This window comes from Neoarius graeffei, chromosome 2, assembly GCF_027579695.1.
Source record: "Neoarius graeffei isolate fNeoGra1 chromosome 2, fNeoGra1.pri, whole genome shotgun sequence".
In the NCBI taxonomy this organism is placed as follows: domain Eukaryota; kingdom Metazoa; phylum Chordata; class Actinopteri; order Siluriformes; family Ariidae; genus Neoarius; species Neoarius graeffei.
This window is the reverse complement of record NC_083570.1, coordinates 122824577-122848817: the sequence shown is the minus strand read 5'-3', so window position 1 is coordinate 122848817 and position 24241 is coordinate 122824577. Positions and strand designations below refer to the sequence as shown.

The 24241-nt window shown below is 40.3% G+C and overlaps 1 protein-coding gene and 1 long non-coding RNA gene across 5 annotated transcripts in view; both read right to left on the bottom strand.

Annotated features, from left to right (window-relative positions):
* The window catches only part of LOC132882240 (NACHT, LRR and PYD domains-containing protein 12-like), a 506140-nt gene that overhangs the window by 72719 nt on the left and 409180 nt on the right, over nt 1-24241 (bottom strand). The window lies entirely within an intron of this gene.
* Nucleotides 18402-19037, bottom strand: LOC132875310 (uncharacterized). Its single transcript, XR_009651791.1, has 3 exons — nt 18973-19037; nt 18662-18885; nt 18402-18552 (listed from the first exon to the last, which is right to left on the bottom strand). It is a non-coding gene; the product is annotated as an uncharacterized LOC132875310 (long non-coding RNA).

The window sequence follows — 24241 nt, the reverse complement described above, 5'->3', positions numbered from 1 at the left end:
TGCAGTTAATGTTCCTGTGTCGGAATAGCCTTTTAAAAGCCAGGTTTGGAGAGGATACGCAGGGTCACCAAGGAGCAGGATGGGCACTTGAACGCCCATGATATCTTCAGTGTCCTTGAATACAGAGATAATTAGAATACAAAACATATCACATCAATAATAATGCAAATGTGATTACAAAGCACTCGAAAGTACCTTACATGACATCATGCACTCAATGTAGTCTGGTGATGAGGTCATTGGTGAAACAACTACTACAGGATAGACATTAAAAGATTGGTACACACTCACCATGGGAAAAAGCTCCCCTCTCTCTGCCAGTGAGTATATCCGTGAATTACGGAGCACCCTGGCATCATGGACACTTCCTGGCCATCCAATATTGATGTTGGTAAAGCTGTAGGAAGACAGTCATTTATTCCTAAATAGCATGTCTGATCTAACATTTTATTTAAGGCAGTGTTCTACTTGATATTGCTGGACTAAACTTGTGAGAAAAATTATAAACCAGAGTTAATATATAAACTAAATATTTTTTTAAAAATATATAAATTACACAAATATGAGTACTTACCAATATCGATGATCAACGACACCCTGCAGGACAATGGAGTGCCACCCTTTACGGTTGAAGTAATCTGCATGGTTGTCCTCAGGAGCAATAATGGGGATATGGCTCCCATCTATTGCACCTCCGCACTGCGGGAAGCCCCATCTGTGTTTAAAGCCTTGCACAACCTCATGCAGGTCATCTCCCTGAGGAAGCTTGATGTACTCAGGCATGAGTACCTGTCTAACTGCTCTGCAGAACTCCTGGACAATGGAACACACTGTAGACTTGGCTATGCCAAATAGATTCGCGATTGTGCGGTAACACGCACCTGTTGCAAGCCAATACAGGCCAACGCCGACGCGTTTATTGACCGAAATTGGCAGCCGAAGTTGGGTTTCCATACGCGACAGTGGCACACGCAGACGCTCACAGATGTAGGCAAAGGTTCTCCTCCCGACGCGAAAGTTGTTAATGAACTCAGTGTCGGTGAAGGAGCGAAGCACATCTACATCCCACCATTCCTGGCTGCGACTCCGCACCCACACGTCCCTTTGAACGGAGGTTGCAGTCACTACCCCGCAGAACGCCTGAGCCAAAACCCTTGCCCTCTTCCTTCTCAACCTCCTCCTTAACATAAGGCTATTGTGCATGTTCTGGCTCCGTCGCAACAACAGCTGCATCATCGCCAGGTACTCCATGCTGGCTACTGTCATACACAGGAAACTTTAGGTTACTTCCATAAACACTGGCCATGCTCACTGCGTGTGACGTCGTCGTATCCTGCAATGCGCATGCGGAACACTTTTAGGTCGCTTTTTGTTCATACTGAGGATCACATACAAGTCGCATATATTTGTTAATGTGAACGACCTCACAAAAAAATCGGATTTCACAAAAAAATCGGAATTGAGCATTAAGCCTTGCAGTGTGAACGTAGCGTAAGAGACCACAATGCAAAGGCAAAATACTACAACTGCTACTACAAATCTGTCACATCAACAAACCAGCAAGTGAGGAGGAAGACTAGGCGATATGATGCCCATACCCATAGATCAGTTTTTTTTGTATTAGTACTAAGAAGACATAAACAAACCATCCAACACCATCGAAGACAGTGCAAGCTTTCACAAGCAAATACATGACTGATATCACGCCGACTTTATGATTACATTTATGATTATCATGAATGTGTACTCTATGATGTGTACTCTATGAGCGCTCTGGAGCGAGTGACTTCCAAGATGGCCGCGCAGACCGCATGGTTACTATTTTTAGCATCATGTCGGAGCACTCTATAGCTCTACGTACCTTTATCTTATGTCGTTTCTCAACACATGTTCTGACAGGAGGACTGTCTTTGGAGGAGTCGCCTTGTCCCAGGCGACTGCTCGATCCGGCATAGCTACTAGTAGACCCCCTCCGGAATACTGTAGGCACTGCTGATGGTAGCAGCACGCGTTTGTGCTGAACTGAACACCCAAGAGATTCCTTTAAGCTGGGAAGGGTGTCAAAACAATCCAAATTGAAGTGTTCAGAGCACAGGACGGATGTTGGTGAGGGCTCCCACTTGTCACGAGTGCGCCTGACTTGCTTCACCCACTTCGCATGCAGCTCGGGATCTCTGGGGAACTTGAATAAACTTACCCCATCCTTGTGGGTTTTGGAGCAAAAGCCGGCAACACAACGCAAAGGCATAATAACTATATATATATATATATATATATATATATATATATATATATATATACACACACACTAATAATGATAAACTGAACACCTGTCGCTTCAACAACAAACTGGTAAGTTAGGAGGAAGGTTCTTTCGCTGACGTCATATAGCTCCTCCTCCTCATTCGTCTCCTGGGTGCTGCAGCCCCGTCAAATTTGTCCAAATAGCCGCGTTTTTTATCATAACTTGTAAAATAGGCGCCTTCGTGAATTAATATATGGATCATCGGGAATTACTTTTTATGTTATAAAGCATCGCCAAAGATGTCAAAAACATGTCATCAGCACTTTAAACGCGGCACATGAATGAGGCGTCTTTATTCTCGGCTACTGTCTAAACCATAGCTCCTCCCACTATGGCTCTGGCTGCTCCATGTGATTGGTGAGATGCGGTCATGTAACAGAGCCTCTGCTGGAAGTCTCGACAAAACAAACAGACCACGCATCGCACGGATCAATAAAAATAAAGTAGCGAGTAATGAGCAGAATATAGCCCAGTGTAACGGAGTAAAAGTACCGCTTCTTCTTCACAAATATACTCAAGTAAAAAGTATGCTGCATTAAAACTACTCTTACAAGTACAATTCATCCAAAAAGTTACTCAAGTAAATGTAACGGAGTAAATGTAGCACGTTACTGCCCACCTCTGGAGACAGAGAAGTAAAGTACACTATTATGATTTAAGTAAGCATAGCTATTGCCTTTTAGAGTGCTGACACAAGTCTGATCATTCCTTCATCTTCTCATAACCCTTTCCTCCTCCGGATCCTGCACACCACAGTCATGGATTATTTTTAAAAGGGATCTTCCTTTAGTTTTTGTTCCATTTATTTTGCCACACACACATTGATTCGGCCCTTAATTACAACTTTAGCTTCCGAATTACTCATATTTACATTAATGTGATGAACCTGAGTCTGAACAAATGATTGCTCTCCATGGTTTTGTTTCCTCTTTTCACTGCACTGTCATGAGTGTGTGATTTGCAGAAGGTGTGGCTCCATGGGCAGAGCTTGATATTTGAGCATGGGAAGGGGTTAAATGTCAAACTTGGTGGGAGAGGCTGGAGAAAACAGCTAGACACGGAAGTTGAACACGCCTGAGGTACCGAGTGGAGGCTGGGCGCGCGAAAGACGGAAAAAAATGCTAGGCTGGCTTCGTGTAGTCTCTCCTCACCGGGTTTTCGTCATCAATTGTGAAATTTTGTAGCAGGCCGACTGTACAGTGAATGTGAGTGGTCGTGGCGGAACAGTCTGATGGGCAATTAGATATAAATAACATTGGTGATGATATGTATTGGGAAGAAGTCAGCCGAGTCAGAAAACTGTCGGATAGGGACAGCAGTGGGGAGTCTGTAGTGTCTGTTTACAAAAAATCCAGGTTGACTACAAGGAAACCTAGGGAAGCAAATGAGGGAGTTCAAGTATCCCAACAAGCTTGGAAAGTTATTATTGTGTTTAAAACTGAAGGTGGACCAGATTTGCACCCAATTCGTATCACTGAAGCCATTAAGAGAGAGATAGGGAAAATTAACCATGCTACATTCTTGGGAAATGGCAAGCTATTGATTTTTGCGAACTCAGAAGAACAGTGAGATACCATCCTGAAGAAAAGCACACTTAATAAAATAAAAATAACCTCACACATTCCAGGAGCAGCGACCAGAGCTAGAGGTGTCATAACAGGAATACCTGTATCTGTATCTATGGAAGAAATTAAGGAGAGCCTATCAAGGTATGCAATAGTTGATGCTAAACGTCTAACCAAAGGCAAAGAGAGGACTGATAGCATGTCAATCTTGCTGAGTTTCAGTAAAGAATTGCCACAGAAAGTCCAAATGGGCTATATGTTCTACCCAGTTCGCGAGTATATTCCACCTCCACTGAGGTGCTTTAAATGCCAAAGATTTGGTCATGTAGCGAGTCAATGCAGGGGTAAAAAGAGATGTGTTAAATGTGGTGGGGAACATCAATATGGTGAATGTGTGATAGATGTATTGAAATGTTGTAATTGTGGTGGCCCGCATAGTGCTGCATATGGTGGCTGTGAAAAACAGAAAGAAGCTAAAGAAGTTCAGAAACTCAGAGTTACACGTAAGACTTCATATGCAGATGCCGTTAAGTTAGTCCGTAACATTAAGAAAATCCCCAATGTTCCCACTACAGAACAATTTGTATGGAACCAACCTAACAGCAATTTTAGCTTGTATAAGAGGACTCCACTGGTTGACAGTCGATATCATGATAGAAGACCTGACCCTGTACCAGAAAACTGCGAATGCAAAACTAAACTCACAGAAGATATGCTATTAGTGAAGAAAAATGACTTTATTGCATTTCTTTGCACAGTCTTGAATAAATCAATGCAATACAACAAGAAAAGTGAGAGGATTCAATCCATAGTTGAAATTGCTAATGATTTTCTGGGATCTACAGTTAAGCTAATGAGATTCATGAAATGCTTCAACTAAAATATGATCAGACTCAATCTACTTGAATGGTTTATAATGCTATTCATCCTACAATGGAATGCAAGAAGTCTAATAGCGAATGGACTAGAATTTAAAAAGTATTTACAAGATTTAGTGGATACTCCGGATGTGATATGTGTACAGGAGACTTGGCTGAAACCACATTTAGAATTTGTTATTAAGGGCTATAATGCTGTTAGATGTGACAGACTAACTGATAGAGGTGGTGGGTGCATTACATTCATTAAGGAAGGCATTCCTTACAAGTGTGTTGGTACAGGTAGTGGGCATGAATGTATTATAACGGAAATATTTAATGGGCCCAAGGAAATATACAATATTATTAATTATTACAACCCCTGCAAAGCCTTAACGACTGATCTTTTAAATAGTGTTGTTGACAAGAAACATACAGAAATCTGGTGTGGTGATTTTAATGCACATAATAGCCTATGGGGTAGTAACCACACTAGCCTAAATGGCATGGCTGTTGAAGAAATGATCAACGACAGATTTTTAGTTTGCTTAAATGATGGCTCTGGTACTAGAATCAACGTTTATAACAAAGAAACCTCTTGCATTGATTTAACTCATTGATAGGAAGTTAGCTTATAGATGTAAGTGGGACTCAGACCACACAACTAATATAGGTAGTGATCATTTCCCAATCTGGTGTAGAATCGATGTGCAATTTAGGACTGAACCCTGCTATAAGCATCATAAATGGATCTTTAGGAAAGCTAAATGGGAGGATTTTAAAGAATCGGTTAATCGGTTAGGTCTACCTGAACCTGACCCAAGTGTGAATGGCATGAATGACATGGTAAGCTCTTTTATCTACCATGCTGCAAGTCAGACTATTCCTATTAGTAAAGGTAAAAAGAATTTAAGAAATGTCCCATGATGGAATGATGAGTGTACTCAGGTAATTAAGGAACGAAATAAAGCATTTAAGATTTTACGACACACTTTAATAGCAGATAACCTTTTGAAGTATCAGAAGAAGGCAATAGCCAGAAGGGTCGTTAAAGCAGCAAAAAGGGAGTCCTGGAGAAGCTTCTGTTCAATGATAGGTAGAGAAACCACACTAAATAAAGTGTGGATGATGATTAAAAAGATGACAAGAAGGTATGAGCCATCACATGTCCCAGTTTTAATTGACGGAGGGAACCAATACATCACTGACGTTGATAAAGCTAATGTCTTAGCTAGAACCTTCGCTGATATTCATAAAGGTTATCACTTAGAAGAGTGTTTTAAGAGCAGGGAAGAAGTTTTAGCCACATATAAGGATGTCTTAACTAAGAGGGATTCAACCAAATCTAGTCTTGATATTGATTTTAGTATTACTGAGCTGAAGATGACTTTGAATAAAACTGCTTACTCTGCTCCTGGGAGTGATCAATTGTGCTATGTCATGTTTAGGCAACTACCTGATGCTCTCCTTGACCTAATTCTTCTGCTGTTTAATAGAGTATGGAAAGAGGGTACACTGCCATCCGCATGGAAGAAGTCAACTATTCTCCCTTTTCATAAACCTGGAAAAGACAAGCGTAACCCAGGAAATTATAGACCAATTGCCCTCACGTCACACTTAGAGAAACTAATGGAAAAGATGATAGTAGCGAGGTTGGATTACTATCTTCAATATAATCAGTTACTTCATGACTATCAAACAGGGTTCAGGAAGCAAAGGTCAACAACAGATGCGCTATCCAAACTCACCAATGAAATTGAGAAATCTCTTATCATGAAAGAAACTATGGTGGCAGTCTTTCTTGATATTGAGAAGGCGTATGATACCATGTGGAGGGAAGGGTTGTTGATCAAATTAAGGAAGTTAGGTATTGAAGGTAGGATGTATAATTACATATTAGACTTCCTTTCGCAGCCTACCTTGAGGGTTAGAGTTGGTCAAGCTGTATCAGAGGAATTTGTGGTGGAAAATGGATTACCCCAGAGGAGTGTAATTAGCCCTATACTGTTTAATATTATGATTAATGATATTTTTGAGAGAATGGGGCCAACAAATGTAGGACTACTTTATGCAGATGATGCAGTTATCTGGAGAAGGGGAAGTAATATACCACACATTACCAAAACAATCCAGAAGGACATACTCATGCTGGAACAATGGGGAATGGATTGGGGTTTTAAATTCTCTGTTCCAAAGTCACAAGTAACATATTTTACTAGGAAAAAAAGTTCCTGACAGCTCTAAAGTTCTGCTCTATAATGTCCCACTTGGAAGAGGAGTGAAATTTAAATACTTGGGCCTTTGGTTAGATTCCAAACTCACTTGGAAATTCCATATTGAGTATGTAGAAACAAAGTGTAAAAAGGCTCTGAATCTTATGAGAATGGTATCTGGCCTGTCCTGGGGAGCAGATAGGCAGTCCCTGATCAATATTTGCAAGGCATTGATAAGGTCGACCATTGACTATGGTAGTGTAGCATATGGTGCAGCTTGTAAAACAGCCCTACTGAAGTTAGAAAAAGTGCAATATAAGGCTCTGAGGATAGCTCTGGGAGCTATCAAAACAACGCCCACAAGTTCTTTTTAAAATGCATCTCAAGGTAAATGAAGACTCAAATTTAGGGCTTTAAAAAATATGAGAGCACTTACTATTATAAAGCCTTTTGAATATGGATGGTGTGCAAATAGGACAGTGGACCTGTAAAAGAAAATATCAGCGAGTTGTCCCAATAAAAATACTAAATTAAAAATAAATAAATAGAAAGAAAATGTGCTAGATGCAGACATTAACTTGGATTAGACACTCTGGACACAATGGCAAGCTGAAAAATAGTTTTAAAATCAGTTTGTGTTGCAATTACATGTACCAGACTTGGAAATGTATTATTCTGTTGGAAATGGTGCGAAGAGAGTAATGTAATGTTGAACATGGGGGCGCGACTGATGCTTGCGGCAGTTTCTCTCAGTGAAAATGCAGTGCTTTCGTGAGTTAGTGGAATGACTGGTGAAAGCATAGTTTTCCCCAAAGCGTTTTAGTGTATCGGGCCCGATCCGCTTGCTCTGCCTGCCAATACGCTTAGTCGCTTTAGTTAAAATCCGATACGCTTAGATTTATACCGATACATTAAATTTCCTACCCACAAGTAACTCGATACATAGGAGAGCAAATAACAGATCCATTTACATATCGATCGATATTTGTGTTCAACAAGCAGTCTTTTTTTCCAATGTTTGTGTTGATTCTGTCAAAGTAATATGTCCGCGTGGTATGATGTAAACAAACTAATCTGTTCGCTATGTCAAGATCACGTGTTCAAACCATCCAATAAAAACATCGAAAGAAAACGTCAGACATCCCGGAATTTTCCAATTCATTATAAGCAATCTCATTGGCTGCTGATGTCGTCCCCCACCAGACGGACAAAGCCGACTGATTTTAATAAGTGAGGAGAAGACTCGCTGGACAATTTGATCCACATCAGCATGGATGACAGCGAGATGGACTATGAGAGGGCTGCCCAACATTGGGCCAAGCAAAAGCTAAGGAGAATTAATCTGCTTTAAAGGAGTAGAAAACTTAATTCATTAGTTTGGGTTTGCAGAAAGATTATGTATTTATAAACACTCTCACAAAGCGAAGTTGTCCAAATGTGTCAAATACAGCATCATTTCAAATAATAATCATAAGCAGTTTTGGCAGTGTGATGTCACTGGGATCCATTTAACAAAAGAAGGCTCCGGATTATTCTTTTGTTAAAGGCTCACCGTGACATCACACTGCCAAATATGCTTATCGTTATTATTATTCGAAATTATGCTGCATTTGACACTTATTAACAAATTCTCTTCATGAATGTGTTTATAAGTACATAACCTTTCTGCAAACTTAAATGTCTGAATTAAGTTTTCTTTTCCTTTAAACATGTTTTAATCTTAATCTAGTCCATTTAATAAAGTGCCAAAATTTAAACTTTATAATATGCAGTTGCCTGACTTTTCTTTTCAGTGTATCTTAGTTCTACATATATTACGGTAATTGCATCAGAAACATCCTAAATCATAACAGTTATAGTAATACAGCAACTTATTTTACGGTGGCAGTTCTGAGGTTCAGATCCCTTTGTGATCAACAGGAGGTCATGATGATCGATTCTCTTCATTGGGTTGCATAAGATGGAGCAAACCACTGGTCATATTTTCATGCACATTTTTGTTACAGTGCTACTTGACCATAGGTAATTAAGGAATCCCCGTAGATTTTCAGTCGATCATAGACCTCAGTAATCTATAACAAAACAGTTTAACCTGCATGTTGAACTTTAAGGTGAAATTTCAAATGTGTTTACATTAATACTATTTAGGTCAGAAATCAGTGAAACGCTGGTAAAATCTGCCCTATAATCATGGATCTAAACCCTCTCAGAGACGCTGAAAATGCACCTGAGAGCATCGATTTTCAGTAAATGCCCCGGGGGGAGATGCCCCCCCTCTCTCCTAGTTTCAGTTGTCTGTGAATCATCAGGCCAGAATTTAGGGCTGTAATTGTTTCTGGGGAAAACACTGTGAAAGCATACAAAAGTCTAGCGCTAGTTTACTGTAAGTATCTCGGAGGTTCCTGATGCGGGCAAATGTTCCACAAAACACGCAAACAAAGCCCAACCTGATCGCTGCCTCTTCTCAGCGCCATTTCCCCGAGCTCAGCTCCTGCGCTTTACTGCGCCTGCGCATCTGGAGCTGCAATAGAAATCGGAGCAGCGCTTCCATGCAGATCACAGCTTTATATATTTTGTCTCCGGTTCACATAAACGGTAGAAATATAAACTCGGCCTTTCCGGAATGATCCGCACAGACTCGGGCAGATTCGCAGCTGCTTTCTTTTCTGCTCCATGTGTTGAGATGCGCAAGCCGCTGTGTGTCTCTGCCGCCTCCGGGTTCGAGCTTCCATTTGGGCTCTTTCTCGCATTGGAGCAGCGGCTCAACTCAACAATCCGCCTCCAGCCTGAGCAGAACAGCTCCAGCAGCCGAGACCTGCGCGAGTCTGCGCCATTTGGGCTGAAGCTCCTTGCTGCTCCCTCCGCATGTGTTATTGCGCAAAGATGGCGGACGCGGCTAAATCAGAGCGGCTCATGGGCAAACGGTCTCTAGTCCCTGTGTGGAGCGCAGGCAGGGGCGAAGCGCGATAAAATCCCCTCACACAGCCGGCTAACGGCTGCTCTCCACCGGCTGCCACTTTAATGAAGCGCCGCGCTCAGCAGCGGCACCGGGAGCTCAGCGGAGAAACACCATTACTGACAACAACAACTCCCAACTGCACAGGAACTAGCAGGTGTTCGCTAACGGCGCTAATATGCTCCACACACACAAGTGCAGAGGCTGCTGGAACTGTTCCATAACGCTCCTGTTCGGAAACAGCACTCTAGTGGACCGTCGCCCAACTCACTTTAACACCGACATGTATAATCTGAATACTTCCTGTTTCTGTAGTCTGGAAAAACAGACAAAAAAGAAAATTCACAAGCTACTTATGAACGATATTAGCATTGATAATCAACACCAAGTCAATGAGGAAATAAGAACTTTTTATAGCAACTTGTATAAATCCAAATTTTCAAAGGATGACTGTCGATTGTTTTTCTCAAAAATTAGGGAATGTAGCAAAAAAACTGAGAACTTTATGCAACATATGGAGGAGGAGCTTAGAATTGAAGAATGGGATAGAGCAATGAGGCGGATGTCAGAAGGGAAGTCACCAGGACTCGATGGTCTGACTGTGGAGTTTTACGCCTGTTTTTGGAAAGATATCAGAGAAATGCTTTATAATGCCTTCTTGGAATGTATTCCAACTGGACTCCTGTCTCCTACTATGAAACAGGGCATCATCACCTTGATCCCAAAGCCCAATAAGCATAAACTGTCACTCGATAACTGGAGGCCGATAACCTTACTATGTAATGATTACAAATTGTTAGCACATGTGTTCTCTAATAGATTAGATAGGGGTCTAACAAATTTAGTTGATGAGTGTCAATCAGCTTTTGTAAAAGGCAGGAACATACATAACCATACCCGGCTGATTTTAGATTTGTTAGATTATAGAGATTATATTAAAGCAGATAGTTATGTGTTGTTTCTAGATTTCTTTAAGGCGTTTGATACCATTGAACATCCCTTTTTGTGGAAAACACTACACTTCTTGGGTTTTGGGGTTAAGTTGTGTAATGTTGTTGAGATGCTCTACACTGACATCAGTAGCTCTGTCTCTCTGAACCCTGAGTGACTCCTAGATTTAAGGTGCTACGTGGTATTCGACAGGGATGCCCTATTTCCCCGAAGCTTTTTATATTGGCAACACAACTATTAACATTGCTTATCAATAATTCCAATGATATACAAGGAATTACAATTTTCAACAAAGTTTAAAATAAGTCAGTTTGCGGATGATGCATCTATTTTTTAAAAGATAAATCAATAGTGGATAAAACTCTCAATATGATCTCAGTCTTCTCCAAAGCATCCGGATTATCTCTTAATATTAAAAATGTGAACTACTCCCTATCCACACAAGCTCTGACTCCTCTATTGCTTCAATTAGAGTTGAATCTGAAGTTAAATATTTAGGATTAACAATATCTAAAAATTTAATTAGAAGAGAAGACACTAATATTTCTAAGCCTATATTAGATATGAAGAAATCACTCAGTCACTGGTTAGCCAGAGACCTCACTATCTTTGGCAGAATCACTTTAGCTAAAGCGGAAGGTATCTCCAAACTGATTTATCCTTGCCACTCCCCGTATATTTCCTCAGAAAATATTAAGAAAGCCAACACAGTTATTTTCCAGTTTTTATGGAAGAATAAAACTCACTATATTAGAAGGTCCCAACTCGTTAAGGAGTATGACAAGGGTGGTATTAAAGCTGCAGAATTTGAATCGGCACCTTTAGAATAAACTGGATAAAATCTTGTCTGTCACAGCCAAATTCAATGTGGTTTCACATCCCAAGGTCTTTGTTTAAGAAAACAGGAAGTTTAGATTTTATTTTGAAATGTGATTTTGATGTGAACAGGATTCCTATAAGGTTGTCTAATTTTCATAAACAGATTCTTCATTTTTGGAAAATGATATTCACCCACAATTTTTCTCCTCATAGTTCAACTTTATGGAACAACAGAGTCATCACAATAAACAGGAAATCAGTCTTCAAAAGTAATTGGTTTGAAAGAGGCATTATATTTGTAACTGATTTAATGGATTGTAATGGTATCATTTTAAGTTACACAGACTTTATAGAAAAATCTAACTTAAATTGTACTCAAAGAGAATATAACAAAATATGTAATGTGATTCCTTTACCTTTGACCCAGTTGATTCACAATTATTTAGTATAGAATAATCCTTTAACAGTACTACCAAATCTATTGATTGGAGAATATAATCTGACTGATAAAAAATGTAATAATAAGTTCATTAGTAATGTTTTGAAATCCAAGGTGTTTCATGATTATTGCAGAGGGATAACTTGGCAGGGTTCTAATTTGGTAACTCCGGGCACTTTAAACAAAGCATATTCAAAATGTATTAAATGGCCTATTTTGCCTAAAGTTAAAGAAACGCATTTCAAAATCATCAATAAGATTTATCCTGTGGCAGAGCTTCTAAAAAAAAGATTTAATGTTGAGGTGGATCAGTGTTCCTTCTGCAATAATGATGATGAAACACTGGAGCATTTGTTTTATTTATGTCCTGTTTCTCATTGTTTTTGGTCAGATATAAATAACTGGGTATCACTTAAAATTAATCATGTTCCATCCTTTGAATTATATCATATTATTTTCTACATGGATAATTTGCCCTCTTCTGTTTCGGACATTATTAACATAATTTTATGAAGGGGTAAATATCATATTCACTGTGCAAAATGGAAAAACTGTAAGCCCTCCTTCCCTGGATTTATTAATGACTTTAAAATGTTTTTCTTGTCTCTCAAAAAAATAGACTGTAAAATTGCAAGAAAAACAAGTATAGACATTGCTCGTTATTTGTTATTGGAATTTATGAATCCTTTTCCTTTTGTCTCTGCTCCGCTATATGTTCATTTAATTGCCTAATTTAAAATGTAATTTACATGCACCTTATTTGTTTTTTTTCTCTTACATGTATCCCCTAATCTTTAATTTTAATCCATATCCCCCCCAGAGGCAATTCTAGAGTCTGTTGTGGCCCCAAGCAAAAATTTCCAGGGGGCCCTTCTGACCAGTGTTCATCACCAATATGTTATAAATAATCTGACACCTACGAAAAATGTATGAAACCAAAGTGTTTTAAATTCCAAATGTGAAAATACAATGGTAAAGAACAATAAAAAACAAAATAAATAAGCCCTCGGGCCCCGACTCTCGGGGGGGCCCCTGGGCCAGGGGGCCCCAAGCAGTTGCCTGCCTTGCCTGTTCACAAGCTGCATGTCTGATCCTCCCTGAGAGTTTGTATATTTTCCTTTGTTTAATAAAAAATAAAAAAAAAACTTGGAGGAGGATCATTAGTGAAGAATCCCTGTCTGTTGGAGAGTTTAGGTGTCAGTGTTGGACAGAGAAGCTCAAACCTGACGCTGTTCCGACAAAATTCGAGCACAAAAGCAAGCAGTCAAAGAAGAAACGGAGCAGCAACGCTCAAGCAAAAAGAAGATTTCAGGTAAACATTTTTTTTTACCTCCAATCAGGAGGTTTTCCAGTTGGAACAATTTCGGAGTTGCATCGTGGATTAAAGGTTCCTTCCAATACAACATAATCCTAATGTTAGCAGCCCGATAATAAAATGTAAAATTAGGGAGGGATAGTCCGCCGTGTACACTGAAAAAAATACATCTGAGAAGTAAATTTAACATAATTTGAATTTGTGATATTAACAATAAAAATTCAAGTTTGCATGTTTACACAGATATATCTAGTCTTCAATCAATTTGTGTTTGTTAGAAACAAAAGTTTTTTTCTCAACAAGAATAATTAAGTAATGCAAGCCAATCTTCTTCTGTTCACAATCTCAACCAAACAAACCTTGTTATTTTTACTCTTTTCCATTCATCACCAAACACTGTGAGGTTTTTGCGCCCCAAGTGCATTGTGGGAACATTTTACAGCAACAATGTCCCACAAAATGTCCACAAAATGGGAGATTTAAAACCAAATGGCCCGTGTTTATTTGTCTGTGGGTATTTGGGCGCAGCCTCCAGTTGCAGCTCCCCGAGGCTGGGAAACACAGCACATTAAAGGATTATTCACCTGATGCTGCTGAAGGAAACCTTCACTACGCTCAGACACTAAAGTACAACTTAAGCATATGAAGATGGCAATAAAAAGTTTGATCTGACATGAGACGCGTCAGGAAATACATCATATGATAATAACTGGATACAGAACCAGATTAAAAACTCATTGCAGCTGCAAACAGACCGACCGTTCAGAGCAGGAAAGGAAAGGGAAGAGACATCAGCAGCAGAGAAATGATGAAACGGTCTCTAACTGTAGGCTAGTTATTGTTGTGTAATTGTAATTGAGTGTGACGATGTAAACTTCTGTGTTTCTGAATTACAACATCCAGAGATAAAAGTGTAAATAATGCAGTTTAAATCTTTCAACAGTGTGAACGTAATGCAGTCAATTCAGCTGTGTGTTATTTTCATAGATGAAGGAACGGCCTGTTTTTTACATTTCCAACATTATTTCTATAGAACTCAGGAGAACAGAGGGAATAAAGGGTTTGAAAGTCGACATCTTCAGGAGGAGATTTTTCTGAGTGAGAATGAGAGATTAGTGTCAGTAATCGTATGGGGCCGAGTAAAATTAAGGATTAATTTCACGAGTGGTTTTGAAATTTTCAAAACTTTGAAATCACGAGTGAAATTGATCCTTAATTTTACTCAGCCCCATACGATTACTTGTTTATAATATAGAGGGCCAAATTCATACTTCGGAAGCCATTCAAGTTCACAACGTTTTCTGAACCGGTCAGGACGCGAGACTCTCTTGCACATTTGAATCGGTTTCTAAAGCGTCTTTCATCAGGACACGGCGACACGACATGACGATTTTGGACAGGAATTTAACATCTTTCAGGATTGATCCCGGATATTTCTCTTGTCTCAGATGCAGATGCAGTGCTGCCTGCATTACTTTAAGAGAGTCTGGTTCATAGTTTTCCCCATTTTCTTTCCTCACTTCTGCATAAAACTGCGATAGCAGCTTGTCTAACTCACAGCATTCATACGCCACTAGAGAGTTGTTTATTTCTCTTTCTGTTGCCCGTTTCTTAAACACGGAAAGCCAAAAATTCATACTTTTTTGGTATTTTCATTTTCGCTTGCAGCTTTCAATTGGTTTATCATTTCTTCATCAAATATAGTGAAACGCAGCATTGCTGAGTCAGCAGAGTCAGCCATTTTGCTGACAAAATTTGCTAATTTTTGTAACCGTAACCAAGCAATGAACTAGCCAATAGCATTTCAGAATTACAGCCCCGTGTTAAGGAAAAAAAGCCCTCCTTGATTGACCAATCATAATTGAGTAATTTGGCCCTATGTCATGGATTAAAGCAAAAAAAAATCATCTGATTGAAAAAAAAAGCTCCATGTCGTTGGCCCCTACCACGTCAGCGATGCGTCAAATTTTAAACGCCGTGTTGTCCATTATCCCCTAGGCCCCTACTTATAGTACATTTACATAATTTTAACAATGACTAAAGCTAAGGCAATACTTGACCATTGTCATTACTGGCTATTCATGATGAAACATCAAGTTTTCAGTGCAAAGTGCAAATTTATTTCAACAATACTTTAGTAATGCACAACAGTGGTTCAGAGAAAAGTGCAAGTGCAGTCGAACTTGAACCATGCTTTCAAAAGAGTGGAACAGAAAGAAAAATAGGAAAATCTGTTGAAATAAAGCCAGGAAACAAGAAAAGTAAAGTGAAAGTTCACTTTTTCTGCTTCTTCGCAGTGAAGCCAAAGGCATCTAGTTTGGCAACACCTGATGCCTGTTTTTGTTTCTTTTTCCTTGGCACAGCAGCAGGAGCTTGCCATTATCGCCCATTTCATTTCACCAAGCCCATCTCCACTTATTCTTTACTGCTTTGTCGATGTCTGACACATCTGTGCCTTCATTTAAAAGAAGCACGTCCATGCTGGCAAAACCGAAAGTAATTTGACGCGCTCAGGGGCGCCGCTAGAAATCTTGGGCCCTATGAAAGATTACAATTTAGGGCCCCCCCGGTAAAATTTTCAAGCTCAAGCAACTGAATTTCAAGTCTGTTTTTGGCTGGCACTTCTACTTTAATATGCATGTGATCAGCTACCTATCAAGTTTAGGTGATACAATTATTTGGTATATGAACATTTTAAATGCAGAACTGTCAGAATTAGACTGAATAGACTGTTGCCTTAAAATGAAAATTCCATGATATATATATTTTTTTTTTTTTCTTTTATGAGCAACTATTATTAGGGCATTCAGTAGCCTATGGAGTTCATTCAATCCAAATGTTTGTGTTGAGAGAAACTGCATGCATCACTGTATCAGTATGGATTTATAACATTCTGTATGCACATTATGGAGACTCCAGAGCCCTCCAGCAAACATCATCAATAATCAGGATTACAAAATGTATTCCTTTGTTTCCTCCATTTATTGACTTATTGTATGTGATCAAATGTATGCCTTGATGACTAGTTTTTTGATACAATTACAGAGTGCACTGCAAGAAATCCACTAAGTGTTTTTGGTTTCTTTTAGGCATCACACATTTATTAGAAAACACAGCAAATGTTCAAATATTCAAGTTAAATACTTAGCAACAGCATCAATAAATCCACATATGAACAATAGCAGTGATATCTCTGACCACAGCTAATGTGCAAAATATTAAATACTTAACATTATCAACAAATCCACACATGAACAATGGCAAAACATCTAGACTTAATTATGCAATAAAGATACCTATGAAAAAAGGTGATTTTTTCACACACTGATATCCGGACTTCATAATTCATCACACCTGCTCAGCAACTTCTAGAATGTTCACCTCTGCTGCGCACATAGGAAAACTGACAGCTGATCTCCGCTGCGCTAATAGCGACTCTGTGCATACATGGAGCTACACATTTCACGTGTCCCACTCCCAGAATCAGACTGTACCATTAGTAAAAAGGGTGGAGGGGTGAAATGACAATATCAAATAATTCAAGAAAAATGTTATAGCAAATCATAACCATGTATAATTTGCATATTTTAACAGATGAAATGAAATATTTTATTTCAAAAACTTACACAAGGCAATACTATTAAAATAATATTAAAATCCCTCACAGGCCCCCCTGTCAGTGCCAGGCCCTTAGAATCATCCTAACCTTTCCCCCCCTAGCGGCGCCCCTGGACGCGCTCTAGTGATGGAAATCGAAGGGCCTATGTCCGGTGAAATATGGCCTTATACGCAGTACTCGAGTTGAGGGGGGATGTGGGGGGAGGCATCCCCCTTCTGAAATAAAAATCTCAAATCATCCCCCTTATAAAACAGCCATCCCCCCCATCACATCCCTTGGGCCATTTTACCAATTAATGTGGAAATTAGCCTACTATTATTTTAATAAATATTACTACCATTTCAACATTAGAGGCTTTGCGCCCCTAGTAACAATTTTATGTTCCCAGAACGTTCTGGGCACGTACGCCTTTGGTTGCCTATACGGTGCATATACGTTAGGTTTGGTTGCCACGTGGTTGCCATGGAAAGTTTTTCTGACGTTGCCCAAACGTTTCCTGTTGGTTACAACAACCTTCCCCTGCCCTTCCCCTAACCTTGCTGGTTGCATGTTTGGTTCCCTGAATGTTAGCCTAACGTCCCCCTGACGTTGTAGAATGTTGTGTTTTAGTTAGATTTTACTTGCAACTAATTAGCAACATCAACACATAACTGCTAGCACATCTACATGAGAAAACTGTCAGTGATGAATGAACAGGCAAATTTGGCAGGTCTTGAAAGTTTAATGAGATAAAATATCAATAACAAATTTGAATAAAAAAAATTGTTTGAAAATCAAATAGAAAAGTTTCTGAAAGTGTAACGGTGCATTCAATAAAACAATCATATATACACACACAACAGAATAAAATAGAAAAGTTTCTGAAACGGTGCATTCAATAAAACACATTCAAAACAGAATAAAATAGAAATAACAGTTTTTTAAAGTGTAACTGTGCATTCAACAACAAACATAAAATAGAATAAAAAAAAAAATCACTTCACAAAAAAATAAAAATTCACTGTTCACAATTCAATTGTCCATCCGTTGCTGCTGACCAGCTGATCTGAAAAGAAAAAGGAACAAATGTTTAAAAACAAGAACAATGAGCACATGTCCACAAAAGCATGATAAACCACCCTACCACCAACCACAAAATTTCTGTGATTGCACCAAATTAGAGAGCAGAAGCATACTGTCTGTGTGGTGCAAATTTTAGAGTCTGCCCAAGGCATTCCTCCACTTCAGCTTCCGTATGGCCGGGAAATTATTTGACACATGCAGCTAGAAGGCAAAATAAAGGAAAGTTACACATCAAAACCTAGTCAGTCAAGCATGGCATAAAAGTGATGTGATCAATATACTGTAAACACTTACCCTTTATAATCTTGCACAGAATGAGGTCATCAAAGGACATTTTGGCCCGTCTGCCCCGCAAGCTGTACTGGGCGAGTACCTCATTTGCCACTCAGCGTAGCATACGGTGAATGGCTGCCCCTAAACCTGCCCCTCCGACAGTTTCAAGAAAATGTTGCTGTAAAAAAATAAAAATAATTATACAATGAAAATTACTGTAGCGAGCTTATACAATACACACACACATATGCACACAGACAGACAGACAGACAGATAGGGCAAATTACCATCTTGTTCCTCTTGTCTGTTTGTTCCAGACTCCTATCCAACTCCAGCAGCTCCATCACCATGCTGCATGGTTTAGCCAACACCACATCATCTTGCTGGAGTTGAGGCGTGTGTGTCGGGGCGTTGGTCTCCACCAATGGCTTGATCTTGTCAAACCTAGCCTCGGTCCTGTCAAACCTAGCCTCGATCCTCCGCATCAAGCGACTCATGTGGGCCTCTGTGACTATGGGGACAAATGTGATGGAAGTTGTAATTTATAATGTACTTTCCTGAGTGAGTGAACTAGTTAAGTGTGTATAAAAGTACTTACTTCTCTCAAACATGGCTGCGATAGCCAAGACACCCTGTCTGTCATGAAGCGCCCGGCTGCTGGCTGAAGTTTTCAAAAAGAAAATGTTAGTTTTCCTGTTCATGACTTTGTATTCCAACATCTGTAAATGGGAACTTGAAAGCAACTGTACCTTGAACAGGGTCAACAGGACTTGGGCTAGGGTGGTGAGGACTGGCTCCAGTCCCGGCTGGTGTTGACCCTGAAAAGATGGTGCATATGGATGTTAAGTCATTTATTGGGGGGGGGGGGGGGGGGGGGTGTTTCTTATACATGGTATTCGCAAAAGAAGAACCTATGATAATACATTAGACATTTACAAATAAATTGAAAAACACTTACATTGTGGTGGTAGGGGCACTGGGTCCTGCTGACCTGAAAAGAGCACACAAACATCAGATCAGTCATGTAATATGCACCGGTTATTCATCATGAATGTTAGCTCCAAGCTATGAATGATGATTTGGGAACTGTTAACTTACACACAGGGCTTCCAGGCACAGTCAGAGTCTTGGGTTGCTTCTTGGTTGCTGCTACCACTGGAGCAGAATCATCTGGAAGGAAAGACCATACAATGTGCAATGTAAATTTCTTGTAAATGACTTGAAAATGAAGACTGAATTGAGTAACTAATGTTGTCATTAGTGAAGAGAGCTTACCACCATCAGAGGATTCGGAGACAAACCTCCTTGGGCGCTTACGCTGCCTTATTGCAAAAGTGTTCACATCATCCTCTGTCTCAACACTTGAGGACTCCATCAATTGCAAACACTTCTGTTCAGCTTTGGCGTATGAATCTATGGAAAATGCCTTTTAGTCAGTAGCACCAAAAAAAAAAAAAAAAAAAAAAAGTGCTGCCATAGAGAGAACAATTCAGTATATTCTATGTAGTGCATAGCAGCGATAGCTCACCTGTTTCATACCAGGTTTTCTTAACGGGATGTTTGGCCCAAGTTGTATTTGGTGCTCGGCACTTCACAACATGCAATCGCACATTGTGTGTCGTCCAGTAGCAGACCATGCCATGCTAAAAATATATATAATTAAAATATATATAACAAGCATATAAGCATATATATCAAAAGTATATAGGCATATATGTAAGCATACATATTTACTATGTATCGACAAAAAAAAGACTCGTACCTCAGAAGTGTCCCCAAGCCATGAAGATGGCACAACCTCAATAGCATTGTCTGTGAACTCAACAACAGTGAAGCTCATCTGTGAGAACAAAGGCATCATTAGCAAGGAAAATGGAGCAAAAGGTATTAGTTCCCTTGGCTGGCCTATGAAAACTCCTGTAGGTGTGAAACAGTATTTGGTTTTAAGAAAACATTACAAATAAACATGGCATTAAGATGGACATATTTTCCCAATCCATCATGGCTAAAACACAATCTCCCATTAGCAAAACACATTTTGTATCATATTTTGCAAGTGTACACAGCAATTACCCTAAAAGGATTCCTTCAAAAAAATCATTGTGATGGTTAAATTGCATGTGTGGATGCCTCCTAAAAATCATGCAGGACTGTCATGAAAACATTAGTCTGTTTCTGTGGCTCCTCAATCATCAAGGCCTGTTTTGTGAGTTCACATTCTGGCACCAGCTTCATGACACACTCACTCCTTTTCACTCTGAAGCACCCAATGATTCTTGAATCACAAGGATCTGTGAACAGAGGATCCACCCTCTGAAAGACCTTGCACAAAACCATGTCATTCCTTTCTTCAATGGCCTCACAACATTTGGCACCTGCCAAAACGTACGCATTGTTTGGTCTTCGGGTTTTCTTTTTTGGTGCTGGAGCTGTGGGAGTCTGATCCTGGTCCATCTCCGAGAGCCTTTTAGCCACTTGAATTAGTGGTCTATTCCCTGATCGGACCAGACGTTTCAGCTTGCCCAAGTAGTTTTCAAACCGGAAGGTGCTGCATGCATCAAGGCATCCAAAGGTCTCTGCTTCATCTGTTAAATGGAGCATGCTGTGCACATTATACACCATGAAGTGTCTGCCATACAGCTCTGCAGTCTGTGACACAAAATACACCATCAGGTTTAGTCTGCATACTTGCCGGCTAGGTTGGGAGAAACCAAAATGTTCAGTGCCACACTGAAAGCCATGAAATGCCTGTACAGTGGCCTGGACAGAATGCCCTTGAGCACTACTTTTCCTGTATACAGGGCAAACTGGCACAGCTCTGTAGCTTTCCAGCGGTCGACTCCTTCCAAGCTCCTGGGCTTTCTGGTAAAGCAACTTGGTATATATATTCTCTCAAACCACACAGTCTTCTGCTGACCTCTTGGAGCTGTGTAGTCGACAGTCTCACCTTCCTGCTTCCCCTCGCCCATTCCACTAACAGTTTCCTCATGACACCTAAACAAGCTTGGTGCATGTAATCAATGGGAAACATTTTGATCATATCAATGGGAAGTTGCAGGAATGGGGACACTGTATAGCCCTCAGTTTCCTTGACAGCCATCTCTCTTCTGAACAGGTCATTGGTTCGCAGGGTGCTTTGGACATCAGGGTATGTTACACGACCATCTTCCCATGTCCCTTTCTGTGCACATTTGTCACATCCATAGTATCCTGTGCACAGTTTTGTTGCTTTGACCATTGCCTTGGCAGGTGCATCTCATACAACACAGCGTATGACAACCATTTTCCCTTGAATTCCGTTTTCAAGCAGATCCTTCATTTCTGCAACCATATCGTTGAGAAATTCCAAATCATTAGGTTTAGCAGAACCAGATGTTAAGGTGACAGGAAAAACATGAGTTGGACTCAGATGGATGGCACACAAGACAGGCCCCAGAGTGGTCTTGCTGTTTTTGAACAGTGGAACACCATCAATGTTCAGAGACAACTCCAGGGTGGTTATTTTTTTCAGAACCTCTTGTGGGTAGTGGTTTAGTTGTGCTTTAATAGCTCTCCTTAAACCAAAGTGAACATACTCCATTCCTGATACCGGAGTTGACCTGATGTCTCTTGGGGTTGAGAGAAGGGTTCTTGCTGTTGAAGGCAACTGTGTCCCCATTGGCTTTTAATCCTACAAGAAGGTCATCAAGTGCAGAGTGTGTAATCTGGTGTTTTAAGGCCCAGTGTTGTAAAAAGTCCTTTAGTGAGCTTTGTGGGTCGTTTTCCTCAATGTAAGAGTCACTGGTGTCACTGCTATCCTCCACATTCATGGGTGTGCTCCACAGCGCATCTGATGCAAACTCAGTACCAACACTACTGCTTGTTGGTACTGCCATGCACTCTGGCTCTTCTTCATTCTCCTCTGCCAGTAGTACAGATTGTTCTTGCAGTTGCTGCTGATGTTGACGAAGCCTGGCCGCTTCTTGCATAGCCTGCTCTGCCCGTGCAGCGTCTAGTGCGTCCTTCTCCTCTTGCATTTCTGCTCTCAAAGCCTTTCGTACCGCTTCCACCTCTCGCCGCACCCTCTTCCATCTGTTTGTGTAGGCTTGTCTGGCCAATCACTTTTCACTCATTGTGGGGAAATACAATGTGACTGCAATGACAACTAAATGACTAACACATTAACAGCACATTGACACAGTACACAGTAATGCCACAAGTCAATTGATGATACTAAAAACACGTTCATCATTCAATGAATGACTTAACTTTATCAAAATCCAAAAACATTGCAGAGTGAAGCGTTGCTTAAAAAAAAAAACAAACAAAAAAAACTGTTACAACGCTTTCCACGGACATTGCAACATGGAACTCAAAATTACATTAAAAGATATGTGCATAAGCCCATATCTTGCCATTCTGAAGCAGGCTGAGACATACCCCAAATTTGCCAAATAACTGAGACAGCAGCAAACATAAAATCAGTGAGGACCACTATTACATTGCAAAGAACTCAGAAAGGAGCTTCATGTTCAAAATACTGCACATATCCTTTAAAGGAGAATTCTGGCTGTTTTGCAAATAAAATTTTTTAACTTTTGATTCCCCTGAAGTCAGCGCTGAGCACCGCTGAAGCATTTGATGCGCTCAGCGCTGACTTCTGGGGAATCCGGAAGGCAACAAAAGGTATGTGCTGGCTCGAAAAGTTCAAAATTTATACACCTATGTGTTAGCTAATGCAGTAAATGTGCAATGTTTTCAAACATCAGGGTCCACACACCACGGGCAATCCCATGACAACCATTTTGAAACAAGTTACATGAATATACGAACGTTGAAAGGCTGCCCCGTAGCCACCGTTTCAATTGAAATCCACGTAGCAGCTATATGTATAGCTTTTTTTTTTTAAGACGGGATGGATTTTTCTCACGGTTTGTGCTACTGCCAACTTTCCTTGACCACAAACGTTTGAGACATATTTGCAAAACAGATGGAATTCTCCTTTAAGGTATAACCACAACCAGAACGAAATCACAAATTACCTTTTTGAAAGTAGAGTACTTGAACAGAACGTAGGCTTCAGTACTTCCAACAGAGACGTCTCATCTCATCTCATTATCTCTAGCTGCTTTATCCTTCTACAGGGTCGCAGGCAAGCTGGAGCCTATCCCAGCTGACTACGGGCGAAAGGCGGGGTACACCCTGGACAAGTCACCAGGTCATCACAGGGCTGACACAGACAACCATTCACACTCACACCTACGGTCAATTTAGAGTCACCAGTTAACCTAACCTGCATGTCTTTGGACTGTGGGGGAAACCGGAGCACCCGGAGGAAACCCACGCGGACAACATGCAAACTCCACACAGAAAGGCCCTCACCGGCCCTGGGGCTCAAACCCAGGACCTTCTTGCTGTGAGGCGACAGCGCTAACCACTACACCACCGTGCCGCCCCCAACAGAGACGTTTGCTTCCAAATCCAACTTCAACAATCCAAGTTCCGGGTAGTGACTTTACTACACGCACCTACGTCCTCTTATCCATCTGTCCAGCCAATGAGGAGCATTCGTTTTGCATCACATGCTGTTGCATCAGGCAACCTGACCAATTAACAACTTACAGTGGCTAGGTCTCGTTTCTTCCTGTAGACCCCATGGGAACAAAGAAAAAAAAAATAATGTATGGAAGTCAACGGAGAGAACTTATTTTATAGTTCAGATTCCCTTATGCATTGGATTTAATACATGATGATTATTAACTTATGACAACCCTTCACACCAACAAAGTGTTGCTTTTCGACAGACAATAAAAGTTACGTTACGTTTTCTGTGCAACCTCTGAACTACAATGCTTGTCTCGTGCTATATTCTAAACTCTAAGCAATGT